This window comes from Cydia pomonella, chromosome 11 (genome assembly GCF_033807575.1).
Source record: "Cydia pomonella isolate Wapato2018A chromosome 11, ilCydPomo1, whole genome shotgun sequence".
Classification (NCBI taxonomy): Eukaryota; Metazoa; Arthropoda; class Insecta; order Lepidoptera; family Tortricidae; genus Cydia; species Cydia pomonella.
Window position 1 is genome coordinate 21,220,303 of NC_084713.1, and position 14,001 is coordinate 21,234,303.

Consider the following 14,001-nt stretch of genomic DNA (forward strand, 5'->3'; position numbering starts at 1 on the left):
TGTACAAAACCTAGGCACTCTCCATTATCCGTGTCCAATTTCATCGTAATTGATTCAGTAGTCTAATAGTGAAAGAGTAACAGACAGACAGACCAACACGCAAACAGGTTTACTTTGGACTTTATAATATTAACTACAGATTACTACTATAGTAATGACGGTCATTACTAATTTGTTTCTTTATTTGTTTCAGGTAAGAAATTAAACACAATTGCAATGAAAACATACAGGTTCGTATGTTTGTAAGAAAAAATATTAACTCCATGGTGAGCCAGCACTGACACACACGACCCCTTTGTCCTGCAAAAGAAATGTATACGAATTTTGGCAAATATACGGATTCCAAATAGTTGCCGTCCCTTTTTCAGGCAATATGAGCTACTTACACTTCCAGCAATATACATAATGGAGGCCGTTATCTTTGCTAGGAAAAACCCCGATCTATGTGAAGCTAAACCAGATACATACAAAACTAGGTGCCAGTATAGAAACAAACTAAAAAAACCCAAACGATAAATTAGCCATGTATAGAAACGGGCACCATTTTGTATGTATCCGAGTCGTAAATAAAATACCCGATATGATCAAATTGAAACCAAATGAAAAACAGTTTCACAATAAATTAAAAACTTTTCTCATACATAAATGCTACTACTCAGTGGAGGAGTTTCTAAATGATGAAACCTAGTCGCACTATAAGAGAAGGTCACTATCAAAAAATTATAATTAACCAAACATTGCCATTCAATTTAACATTAAAATTATTTATACCTCATACCATATACGAAAATTTGCTTTGACTTATTTTTATTTATACCTACATTAATTCAAATACTACACATAATAGCATTCATAGCCTGTAATTTAGTATTAAGCTAGATATAAGACAATTTGTGTGCCCTGACAGGGTGTCATGGAAGCTTACTGTATAACTTTAATAACATCTTATGTACACGACTTTACAAATAAACATCTAATCTTATCTTAACTAATGTAACATTAATTCGTTAACAGTACATATGGTGCGATAATTAGCACATTACGTAACTTTGTCGAAAATTGAAGGGGCCATATGCACTGTCAAACGTTGTACGATATATGTGCGAATAGGTAATTAGCCACCCGTTTTGATTTAAAACACTCCCTTCGGTCGTGTTTTAATTTATCGCCACTCGTTTCGAATTTGCTTTTTTAGGCACTTGTATCGTAATTTACTTTAAATTGACACAATGTTATCTTCTGTTATAATATAAAGTTAATTAAATTATAACTGTTACTTTAATCAATGCTTTATCTGTAAACATTAAAGCAACATTAATTTTTTACACACCACTTAGACAACCTGGACGGGTATAAAAGCATTCCTACCGCCTTTCTCAGCATCATTCGAGTGTTATCTTTGATTGAAGTCAACTGCAAGGTAAATTGTTATTTAATTATTTTTAAACAATACATATATTTCATATCAATCCTAAATGGGAAATATAGAATAGAATAGAATAGAATAATTTTTATTCGTAGACACAAACAAGACACATTAAATTACATGATGTAACAAAAACAAAGGAAGTATAAAGTGCCACGAAATGGCCTCATCTCAGCATGTTGCTGGTGGCTTCCAGCGCTGATCTTCCGATGAGACCATTATATTATTATTCTTAACTATCATGAGGCGGTGAAGGGAAATCTGAAACTGTATGGGACACGGAAAATGGATCTTAAGACAAGCTATTTTATTTATTTATTTATTTATTTAAACTTTATTGCACACATAAAGAAAAATGTACAAATGGCGAACTTAATGCCAAAAGGCATTCTCTACCAGTCAACCATTGGGTCAAACAGAGACATTTGTGTATGTTGGTGCAGGAAAAAATAATAACAAATAATAAGGAAAAAATTAAACGTGAAGTCAAATAATATTAAAAATATATAAATAGTTAAATACTACTACTTATATAATGTATAAAAGATAGACTAATACATATAATTATGTACATATACATGATGGTGAACCTTATTTAAGTTCTTCTGACAGAAGATGCTTGCAAAGTAGTCGTTTGAAAACGTTATTTTCAAACTGTATATAATATTTGCATTTTAAATCTGGTAATAGAACACGAGTAAAACAAAAAACGGTACTTATTTAGTTTGAGCGATTTTATATTTTTAAATAGACTAAAAAATGGAAGCAATAAAAAATAAAAACGTAAAGTGTTCTTCAGCCTATGTTCTTGTGACGACACTGAAAAAATAATTGGTCCCAAAACGCTTCAGTTCCCTTGAGATTATTTTTATTGAAACTTAATGAGGAACCTTTTTTATCCCAATTTGTAGGGAACCGATAATTAAGAGGCTTTCATAATTCATTAGGTAGCCATAAAATAAGTCCGACTTTCAATCCGGAGGTCGCGGGTTCAAATCCTGGCTCGTACCAATGAGTTTTTCGGAACTTATGTACGAAATATCATTTGATATTTACCACTAGCTTTCCGGCGAAGGAAAACATCGTGAGGAAACCTGCATGCATCTGCGAAGAAATTCAAAGGTGTATGTGAAGTCCCCAATCCGCATTGGGCTAGCGTGGGGACTATAGCCCGAGCCCTCTCACGCATCAGAGGAGGCCTGTGCCCAGCAGTGGGACGTATATAGGCTGAATTATTATTATTTATTATTATTATATCCAAAAATGTCGTTATTGTCTTTACTAATCGTTTAAAATTCGTATGAAATTATATGAGTTACTTAAAGGTAGACATACAGAGTAAAGGAAACTTTAAGGCTTTTTTAATATTCACCGTTTGTTTTAATACATATTTGTTTAATAACCTTAACTGTGATTATTGCGAGTAAAGCAAAAACCTGATTTTTTTCTATTAGAAATTATTTTATTCAAAACCATTCAATAATAACAGAAAATAATAAGAATCAAAATCATGTTTTGTTTGTTGTTTGTAAGTAATATTTTGGTACACAAGATTTTTTTTTACATAATATTAGAAGAAAAATAATTATTAATTTACACAGGCTATTTGAATAAAGAATGTATTGACTTTGACTGTGACTTGACAGATTAAAGAAATTATGACATGAATTGGGCAGAAGTTTTTAGTCTCAGCTTGTGCTGGTCTGAGAAAACTTCAGCAATAACTAAAACCCGAATTGTACGTTTTAAAAATCTCTTACACAAACCGTTTCAGATGAACAAGCTGTTCGTATTCGCAATGCTAGCCCTTGTGGCCACCTGCTTCGCGGCCCCCACCGAAGAGGTCCAGCCTATTGAACCCGTAATGGCGGAAACCAACCTACCGGTCCACGAAGGCGAGAAGCGTGCCATACTCCGCGCGCCCATTGGTGCCCAGTACTACCCGGCTGCCTACGGCTACCCGACTGGCTATGGCGGCTACCGCTACCGCGTCGCGTCGCCTGTGTCCGCTCTGTCCTACCTGTCATATCCGAACTCGCCTTACTACGGTAGCGTAGTCTACTAAACATCACGATTCAATTAAAAGAGTTTGAACAAATAAAATGGCTGCAATTTATAAATGGATTTTTTCTAATGTCGTACCCAAAAATGTTGGTGTATTTATTTGCCAACAATGCGATAAATACCTTATTTTAGTATATAAAATTATGATAACACAACTAAAACTAAACCTAACTAAAAAAAAAAACCCTAAAAACTACCTTCTAAGCCTAGGCCCCTCGGCAAGGTGCCCATCACGCAGGCAGCGTTCCCGCGCTGTATTGCGATAGCAATCCTCTGCGCGAGAAAGCTGCCGGCGCGAGATTCCCCTGTTGCCTCCCTCAACCGCTTCCCAAGCTCCTTAAGGAGCCCACGCGCTCCCCTACCCCACGGCCCGAGTGTCTCGACGCCAAATGCTACGAACTCGTAGTTGGCGCCGAGACAGCTGTATTTGTAGGCCTTAAACCGCTCTCGGGCGTCAGCCGCTGCCCCGGCATTTCTGCTGGTCGCTTGAATGTAGGATGCTGCCAACGTATCGGCGCAGGTAGCATCCCACACCAGCGCGCGGCCCATTCTCCAGGGGATCAACGACATCCCGTCCGGGCGCTTGCCATCGTCCAGCACGATCTGGGGCTCCAGAGCTGCGGGGACGTTGGCACTGACGAGAGCCCTTCTAAGGATGTCGTTGAGGGAGGCGTGGCGAGACAGGCGGCCGGCGCCCGAGAAGCAGGAAAGGCCGTGGTGGCCAAGCGTGGTCTGTGCATACCTCGATTCCAAGGCGGAGACCGACGGCTATACGTAGGGTAACTGGGTCAATTAAAGTACCCGTGTTGGGCGTGGGATAGGCGTGAAGCCAGTGACCTGATTCCGGTTTGGACACGGCTAGGAGCCTCGCGAGGTCTTTGCCTGACGATGTGGCCACGAGAGAGTTCAGGGTGGCAACGGAGGCTATTGTGTCCCATGCCCTCTGTTGTTTGGGTCTGGATGGCAAGCTTGGGCTCGGTCCAGCCAGCTAAGCATTCATGGCCCCATCCAAACACGCGATCTCGCAGTTTGTAGCCGTAGGGGCTTTCAGGATTTTACCTGCGAGATCGGACGTGCTATGGATAGAGGAGAGGAATGCCGGCAAAGCGACACCTGAAATATTTCGAGTTCCCAAGCCGCCAAACCTTACCGGTAAACAGGCCTGGGTCCAAGCCTGGTCGCTAAAATGAACGTTAAGAACGGTCTCAATTTGGCATTTTATAATGGAGTCTGTAGAGTTCATTATATTGGGGAATTTCCAAATGGGACAACATCGCAGCAGATAGGTAAATTTTGGAAGAACCAAACAAAATTTTAAAATAAATAAAGCACAGTGACTATTAATTTTTGATAGGCGGTCCGAATTATTTTTGAATTTTGTAATTGACTTATTGATTAGAGGTGGGATGGCTTCGTCAAAGATAGGCGATCCCAGCAGATGCAGACTGTCTTTGGGGGTAATTTTGATATTCGGGGCGACGTTATTGAAGTTTTGTATGGTTTGCGACACGGTGAGCGGGTCCATAAAATAATAAAATAACTAATAAAAACTCTCTGTACCAATTACTTTTTATAGTTTATACCGAGCTAGAGTTAGACCAAGATAAGTTGGCAATAGTTTTGACAGCCCAGATAGTTCAAGTCTTATTTCAAACGTCAAACTTCTATAAAATTAGGCACAGGCTGGGCTTTCCAAATCGTTGCCAACTTACCTTGGTATCTATGTGTATGTAAGACCATCTGCATTAATCAATAAAAAGTTAGGAATTAAAATCGAAGCCAAATATTGAAAATAATATTCTTTATAAAGCCAAATACCGGGTGTGGCCCGTAACAGGAGCAAAAAATTAAACTGTAAGCTGTACTCCTCAAACTGACCAACATTTTTTCAGCGACTTTTAAAAATAACTGTATCATTAATATTGCAAAAAAAAAACTTTTATTTTCGTTTTTAGAACACTTTATAGTTTATTTTAAGACGCAATGTATTGCAATTTAATTATGTTAAAACCAATCAACGTCAATTACACTGATGACTGCATACATTGAAGGTATATCTAATTTGTATGAAAAATAGGAAGTCTAAAGAATTCATAGTTTTCAAAAATCGCGGAACAAATGTTGGTAAGTTTAAAGAGTTTAGTCTACAGTTAAATTTATTACAGGCCACACCAGGTATATGTATTTATCTTGACATCCAGCAGTACAGTCTGCAATAATATGTTACACAACGAAGGCCGCAAAAATATCTGACACAATCTTATTTGTAGAGCCATATTGACGACCGGTTTGGCCTAGTGGGTAGTGACCCTGCCTACGAAGCTGATGGTCCCGGGTTCAAATCCTGGTAAGGGCATTTATTCATGTGATGAGCATGGATATTTGTTCCTGAGTCATGGGTGTTTTCTATGTATTTAAGTATTTATAAATATTTATATATTATATATATCGTTGTCTAACTTAGTCAATTTGTGTAATAATGTCCTATAATATTTATTTATTTATTTATTTAAATTTGTTAAATATTAAAATTGGCGCCATCTAATAGATCAAAGGCAAACGTATGGCAGCATCGTTTCGAGCGATGGCGCTATAACCTTTAGGTGGTGGCCAGTATGATGGCGCCACTTTTTGATATTTAACTTTAACACATATCAATGAAATAATAGGGATCAAAGTCAAATGGCGTTCTAAAAGTTTTTAACGTGTGTCGAAAGATGGCAGTAAATGTACTGTGGCAAAACTAAATTTTCTTCGACAGTACACCTCTATTTCAAATTCTCTTTGGTAAGCGTCACTCTAGTGGAATACTCCTGATCTGTGATGATGATGACAAACTGGGATTTTTTTGCGGATACAAACAGGTTCTGTTTGATTTACTCTGTGTCCATTAGATGACAATTATAATTCAGTTAAAAGGTAATTGGTCTTTCTATCTGTACGTATAAAAACATTGGCAGCATAGTTTGAAACATCATTCGAGTGTTAACTTCGAACGAACTCCAAGGTAAGGAATATCATAATAATTTAAATGTGTATTGTTTAATTTATAGCGATAGAAACATTTCATGGGATTAGATACTTTAATTAGGCTTTTCCATCAAGAATACTAGCGGATGTTAAGTAAAGTAAAAGTAAAAAAAAATTAAATGTCCAAAATAATTAACATACCTAATTGTATTTATATAAATTGCGTAGGTTTTTATTAGTTGTAAAAATATACAGAGATATCTCTATATTACCTATTGGGTCTAGAAATATCTAGTCAGATCATATTATGCCTTTTTTTTTTTAAGAGGGGAAATGCGTTTCGCATACCACCCAGACGCGGGGACGGGCCTGGGATGGTTATGTGGGACTCCCGTATAAGCTGATGAGACCCATGGTTTACCCACTAAAACCCCTCTGTTGCCGCCTCAGTGCTATAGGGCGAGGTCCCAGGAACGCCGAAGTACTCTTCAGCAACAGATCAGATCATATTATGCCTACTTTAAGTAAACTTAAGAAAAAACTAGACATCTCAGTCTGTTCTAAATATATTTAGAATATATTTTATATATCTATAGATAGTCTTATATAACGATACGGAACGTAATCAATTTGGCTACGCACGCTTACAAACTAATAAAAATCCTTTTTCTAGATGAACAAGTTCTTCCTACTCGCCCTGCTGGCCTTCGTGGCTCTCGCCTCCGTCTCAGCCGAGGACGTCTCTGAAACCCTGAACCCAGTAGACTCCGTCGACGCCAACACCCTACCTGCCCATGAACAGGACAAGCGCACCATCTACTACGCTCCCGGCTACCGGTACTATGGGGGCTTCCGCACGCTTGGCTACCCGTCCTATCCCCTTGGGTACCCGTCTCTGACCTACCCGACATATCCTTACTATGGAAGATATATCATTTGAAAAAATCTGATGTGTAAAGCAAAATGGGATGAATAAATTGACTTCTTTAATATTATGTCCGTTGTTTTAATATTGGTTCCTAGATATCCTTACGCTGTTATTTTATATAATTAATTTCATTTATGGACTAAGAGTCGGATTGTGTTTTAATCACTTTAAAGAGATATGGTACCAATTATATACAAAGATAGATAAACAATTAAAACGAACTGCGTAGATATGTGGCCTGGCTCTGCATTTTCTATCGCATGTATAACGGGGAGTGCTCCGAGGAATTGTTCGGATTAATCCCTGTCCCTTCTTTCCACCATCGCCCTACGCGACAACATTTCCATCCTCACCACTTAGATGGGTGGCAGTCCTCAACTGTGCGTTTTTCCAGGAACTTTCTGCCTCGCACTGCTAAACTGTGGAATGAACTGTCGCCTGCGGTATTTCCGGACTGATACGACCTTCAAACCTTCAAGAATAGAGCGTACTCCCATCTTAAAGGCCGGCAACGCACTTACAACCCCTCTGGTGTTGCAGGTATCCATGGGCGGCGGTAATCGCTTACCATCAGGTCATCTGTCTGCTCGTTTGCCTCCTATGTCATAAAAAACCGAAACAAGTAAATTAAGTCAGCTTATTAGTGAACTATATTTTAACGTATTTTTTAATGATGTGCAAACCTATATTTTATTATAAGTTCTACCGATTTCAAAAATTCCTCACCTTCTTTTATATGTAAAAAAGTATGGTCGCCATTGCCCAGTACCCCTAGGGTAAATTTATTCGATGGCGTAACGTGACGTATGCGTTTGCGTTAAGTCTCATTTTGTATGGGATTTTGAGTTTCCAAAACGTCCCGCTTGGCGCGCTGGGTCTAAATCTCATACTAAATGAGACGTAACGCAAACGCGTACGTTACTTTTCGATATCGAATAAATTTACACTAGGGACTCTGGATATACATAGTTATTTGAAAGTATCACTTAAATATTTATTATTTTTGCATACTGTAGGCAAGAATTAAAAATATCCCACTATAATTTTGATACTCGTATGTATAATCCAAAGTACATAATGCAGTCTTAAGTTTCCTCTAGATCCGAATTTCGCTTAAGCGATTAGCAACAAACTACACCGTGTAAGAGGGGACGAGCATAATACCAACTAATACGCGGCTTAAGGAAGAGCGGTCATATTAATATAGAACTGTCTTAAGCTCATATGAATTTTACATTAGGGAAGTTTATGTTGAAGAAAATTATATTATAATTATCTACTGATACTTAGAACGAAATTCCAGTGGCCTTTCATTCATTACTCACAAAGAGAATAATTATTTATACTTCTGGACATTATCTACCGACCTATAAAATAATACTTTAAATATCAAGATATAAGTATATAGATATATGAAATTCATGGATTATTCATTCGGGTGATTTGATTTTTACGAGTTTTTTTTGATAGTAAAAAAATATGTTAACTAAATCGGCAATAACTTTACGTCGGCAAATTATTGATAATTTTAGAAAACCTGTGCGTATGTGTATCAAAGCCGAATGGGGATATTTTGAAGAATACGTTTTATTGGAACGAAGTTCCTTATCCGATATAGGCGGCGAAAAAAATATTAAATGTTTCCGTTACGGCCCTCTTTTGTAATCTTTCTCGAGCATAAGTACCCGAATTTCACCGACTTACATATATCCAATAGAGGCGCAGTTGGCAAACAGCCGCTTAGAAACAGGTGGTAACAGCGACGATCCGGGTTCGATCCCCGGACGTGTATGCAGAGATATTTACTTTTTGTATTTTTATTGCACTTGAATGGATTGACTAAGCGAGTGTGAAGGTCAAGCTAAGCGTATCAGTTTTAGCTTATTCAAAGATGTTTTCTTATGTTATTAGTTCTCTCTGCCTGTAAGTAGCATTTCTGAACTGATTTAGTGAGCAGTTTCGACAGTTATTATTTTGTCGATTAAGTTTTTTTTATTTGTTAATTAATAATTGCTCAAATGCATCATAATGTAATATGTTTATCAATAATAATATACTTCGTTCCAACCGAGTGTTCCACGACACTCAAACATTTTTTAATTTAAAAGACGTGTAAGTAAAGAAAATATTTGTAAAATTTATTTGGCAGCATATTTTGGGGACACTGAAGTTTTTATAAATAAATGTACTCACGCCAAATGAGGCGGCTAACTAATCAGAAACAGCTCTGGAAATAGCAGATTATTTGGAAACAAATTTCGACGTCAACACTGTGAAATTGGTCCTCATTGTACCGAATTCATAGATTGAATAAAATCCACTTGTAACAGCCGTAACAAGCATTGAAAAATCATTAAATCGTTTTCTATATTTGCGTACAATGATCCAAAATTAAAACTTATATTCCAAAAGCTTTAAAGGTGATATTTGGATTTGGACTAATCGCTGTATCTGTCAATTTCCCTGATAAAATGCGTTAGTAATAAAACAGCTTGCATTCACGATTACCCAGCGTTCGTGATTACCCGACCGTCCCCTACTCGATATTCTTCATATACTTGTAGTAATACGGCCCGATTCGAAGAATCATTAAGGCACGTTTAATATCTTGGAAAGATATTTAAAAGATCGATAGCTAAACGACATGTCAAAATTGACCTTTAATTCGATTCCGCTGTGATCCCAATAAGATCTATCTACGATATTTCTAACGTCAAAGTGACATTGGTTTTTTTTTATGGTAGAGGAGGCAAACGAGGTGACGGATCACCTGATGGTAAGCGATTACCGCCGCCCATGGACACCTGCAACACCAGAGGCGTTGCCCGAATCGAGCTGCTTCTGCTTATTAAACGACATACAAACGATATCTAAATGAGAATTTATCTAAACCAGAACTTATCGTTATCGTATCTCATTCTTCGAATCGGGCCGATAGATTATATTTTCATCATACTTGTCCATAAAGTAGGCTTTTCGGCTAAGGAGTAATGTAAGTAAGTACAATAGTTTTACTCCCATAGGAGTAATGTTTAAGTACCCTCAACACAAGCCTTATTGAACTTACTGTGGGACTTAGTCATTAGTGTAATAATGTCCTATAATATTTATTATTTTATTATTTATTATTTAATGTTCTGCTTTATCTTGTTTACAAAGGGTTTCCCACGTTTTTAGGTCAAAAACTTTTTGTATAAAGTATTTAAAACGAACATCACTAGCATCTTCAGAAAAAAAAAAATAGGTACGGAGCACTTAGGTTGAATCGTCCAAAAATAAAGTATCATTGTGAAATCCAGTCGTAATCCATTGCCGATTTGCGTTAATCCTCGCGAATGCAAATGTCCCGGAGAACGTTTAAGCTGAGCCAGGTGGCGCTAATACCTGTGTCCGGAAGGCTGATTCTGATTCTATAAATTGTTAGGGTTTTGATAGCAACGATCGCCTTGCTGATTGGTGCGCATTGCATCGAATTCCTTACGGTGCATACGAATCGGCGCGAATGGGTTTAAGTCCCATCAAAACAAGATTCAAAGCATCAAAACACAATTGGCTTCCAGAACTCGCGCCATTGTCTGAATGTGATAATAATAGTTTCAGTGCTATCTGGAACTTTAGTCAACGAAAAGGTATAAGTTCTTTAGTAAGTTTAGGTGATTATATCGTTATTTATTCGTCTCTTTATGAAAATGGTGGTGGCTTTAATATGATGGACGTGGCTTTAATTTATTTATTATTAACATAAAATCATACATCTCAAACAGATACGGAGTCCCACAAAACAGTTTACACGGTTTGACTGTGGGATCGTGCAGTCTCTACTCTCTTATATTTATATTTATATTACAATGAGATTCGTTTCTATATCTATATGCTTAATAATTATTTTATGCAGTTTACAAGGTAACTACGCAGCTTTTTACAAAACTTTACTTTGTTGGCTTCCTGCGTGATGTCAGAGGGCAGGCTGTTAAATATATAGGGTAGGCGTTTATGGAGACACCTATCGCCGTAATAATTAGCGACCCTCGGTACGACAAACTTGCCCGCAGACACCGACCTGGTTGTATACCACGAATACTGTAAAATAAGTATTTATCATCAGTTTTTAAACACTGGCAACATTTTACCATAAATAACATTCTATTTGTTTGAAAATAAATGATGCCATAATATGTGTTTTTGTAAAATTAATAAACTAAAACTGTTTAAAAAAAAACAGTTTTAATAAACTAAAACTGTTTTAAAAAAAAAAAAACAGTTTTAGTTTATTAATTTTTGTAAATTGTAAATTTCCTTTATGAAAAACAATATGGTTTTCAACCCCAATCAAACACACTTTCGGCAACAATTGATATAGTAACAAGAATAAAAGTTAACATAGACAATAAGCAAATAGCATTGGGCATCTTCATAGACTTAAAAAAAGCATTTGACACCGTCAGTCACAGCCTGCTTATACAAAAACTACGAGCGTTAGGTATTGCTGGTACTGCATTAGATATACTTAAATCATACCTCACAAATCGACACCGAATAGTTAAAATTCAGAACCATCAAAGCGAGCTAAAAGCGATAACATGTGGCGTCCCTCAAGGCTCAATTTTAGGACCGTTACTGTTCCTTATTTATATTAATAACATAAACGAACTTGGCCTTAAAGGTGACATTACACTATATGCAGACGATACAAGCCTCTTTTATTTTGGAAACTCTATCAGCAGTGTTATAAATGATGCGCAAAATGATCTGGACCTATTAAACACGTGGTTTCAATGTAACCTATTAACTATCAACATCTCGAAAACGAACTATATAATTTTTGCAGCCAAAAATAAAAAAATACCGGAATTTCAACCTCTTAAAATAAACAACGTAGCCATTCAAAAAGTAGAAAAAGAAAAATATCTTGGGTTAATACTGGATAAAAACTTAAATTGGAAGCCACATATTGATAAAGTAAAATCCAAACTGACGTCATTAAGTGGGGCCTTGCGGAGCTTTGCAAAAAATATTCCAACTCAAGTACGGTACACCATATATAACTCGCTTATAAAACCGCACATAGACTACTTAATTGAAGTGTGGGGTACTGCCGTTAAAACTAATCTTGAAGCACTGCAAATTGAATATAAATCAAACCTATGTGTACTATAACTGCCTATTAGTAAGAAAAATACTTAAAAACGATATACGAACTCAATTAAACTTCACTAGGAAGCACCATGTGCAAAGAATGAAATTACGTAATGCCAACGACTTAATTTTACGTCCATCGCGAACAAACTACGGGCGAAAAAGTATTTTATACGAAGGTGCTCAATTGTTTAACAAACTTCCTATAGTTATTAAAGAAACAAAATCAATGTCCCATTTTAAATCCTTGCTTAAAAATCACGTTTTAAAGAATTTCTAAATTAAAATATTGCTATATGCACCTAATACTTACTTGTATATACTTTCATAAATCGAACTTATCACTGCAGCCATAAAATATACAATTCAATAAACATAATTAAGATACAATGACATAATAGTATGTATTTAAAATACATTTATAGGCCTAAGTAACGCAACTTACCTATGTTATACTCAACTACGCTCAGTGTATGCATGCCACATCTAGTATTAACCTTTCTGTGTACCCAATTGTAAACTTGTTTCGCATAGATACTCGTGCGTTATCGCCGCCCGCTTTGCGGGCGGTCGGTTATTAATAAGTATTTTGTAAAACTACCTGTTTTAGTTAAGTTAAATGAAATATTTAAGTTATTTGTGCGCTCTAAACAAAATTTAGTATACTGTTTTGTATTTATCTCGATAAGTGAATTGTAAATTCTTATGAGAATAAATGATCTTAAACCTTAATTTTTGGTATCGGAAAAACATAAAAAAATATTACCGTGAGTAACAAATAAAGAGAATAAAAACAGCATATTATAAACAGACTTCTAAATATGTCAAAATATTCTAGACGACCTGGACGCCCTAGATAATCCCGGCGAAACTGATGAGCGCCGAAACTTCCCAAATTACAAAATGTTTAGTTTGCATTTAGCTCGGGATCGGAGCTGAATTAAGGCTGGTTCTTATTACACCGTGGTGTGCACAAAGTGAACGTTACCCGGCATTTTTTTGCCTTTTTCCTTAAAAAATATGACTAAATCAACACCTAGTCTTAATATATATATATTTTTTTATTTTTTTTTTTAAATAGCCTACATTGTGTCCCACTGCTGGGCAAAGGCCTCCCCTGTATTCCGCCACTCGTCACGGCTTTGTGCATGCTCCCGCCAGTCGCCACGAAATGAGTCCAGGTCGTCTCGCCATCTCGTTTTTGGCCTTCCTCTGCCTCGGGCGATCTGAGGTGCCCATTCGGTCGCTATTTTAGCCCATCTGTCCGGGTGCATCCTACAGATGTGCCCCGCCCAATCCCATTTGAGCTTGGCGGCCTTCACACCCACATCTGCGATACCTGATGTTTTGGAGCGCAGCTCTGTGTTCCTTATCCGATCGATTCTACGGACTCCGAGTATGCTCCGCTCCATTGCTCGCTGGCAAATCTTCAGTCGGGACTTTTGAGCTTCTGTTAATGACCAAGTTTGGGCGCCGT

The 14,001-nt window shown here is 37.0% G+C and overlaps 1 protein-coding gene and 1 long non-coding RNA gene across 3 annotated transcripts in view; both read left to right on the plus strand.

Moving 5' to 3' along the window:
• LOC133522492 (uncharacterized) overlaps window positions 1-14,001 on the plus strand; it is a 440,383-nt gene that overhangs the window by 302,191 nt on the left and 124,191 nt on the right. The window contains exons 5-6 of one of the 2 annotated variants that reach the window (XR_009800064.1): window positions 194-1,420; window positions 3,201-3,316. The exons of the other annotated variant lie outside the window; for it this stretch is intronic. The gene's annotated coding sequence lies outside the window, so the exon portion shown is untranslated. Of the gene's footprint in view, window positions 1-193; window positions 1,421-3,200; window positions 3,317-14,001 lie in introns of those variants that run through there. 2 annotated transcript variants of the gene reach the window in all.
• Window positions 6,014-7,455, plus strand: LOC133522559 (uncharacterized). Its single transcript, XR_009800083.1, has 2 exons — window positions 6,014-6,497; window positions 7,134-7,455. It is a non-coding gene; the product is annotated as an uncharacterized LOC133522559 (long non-coding RNA).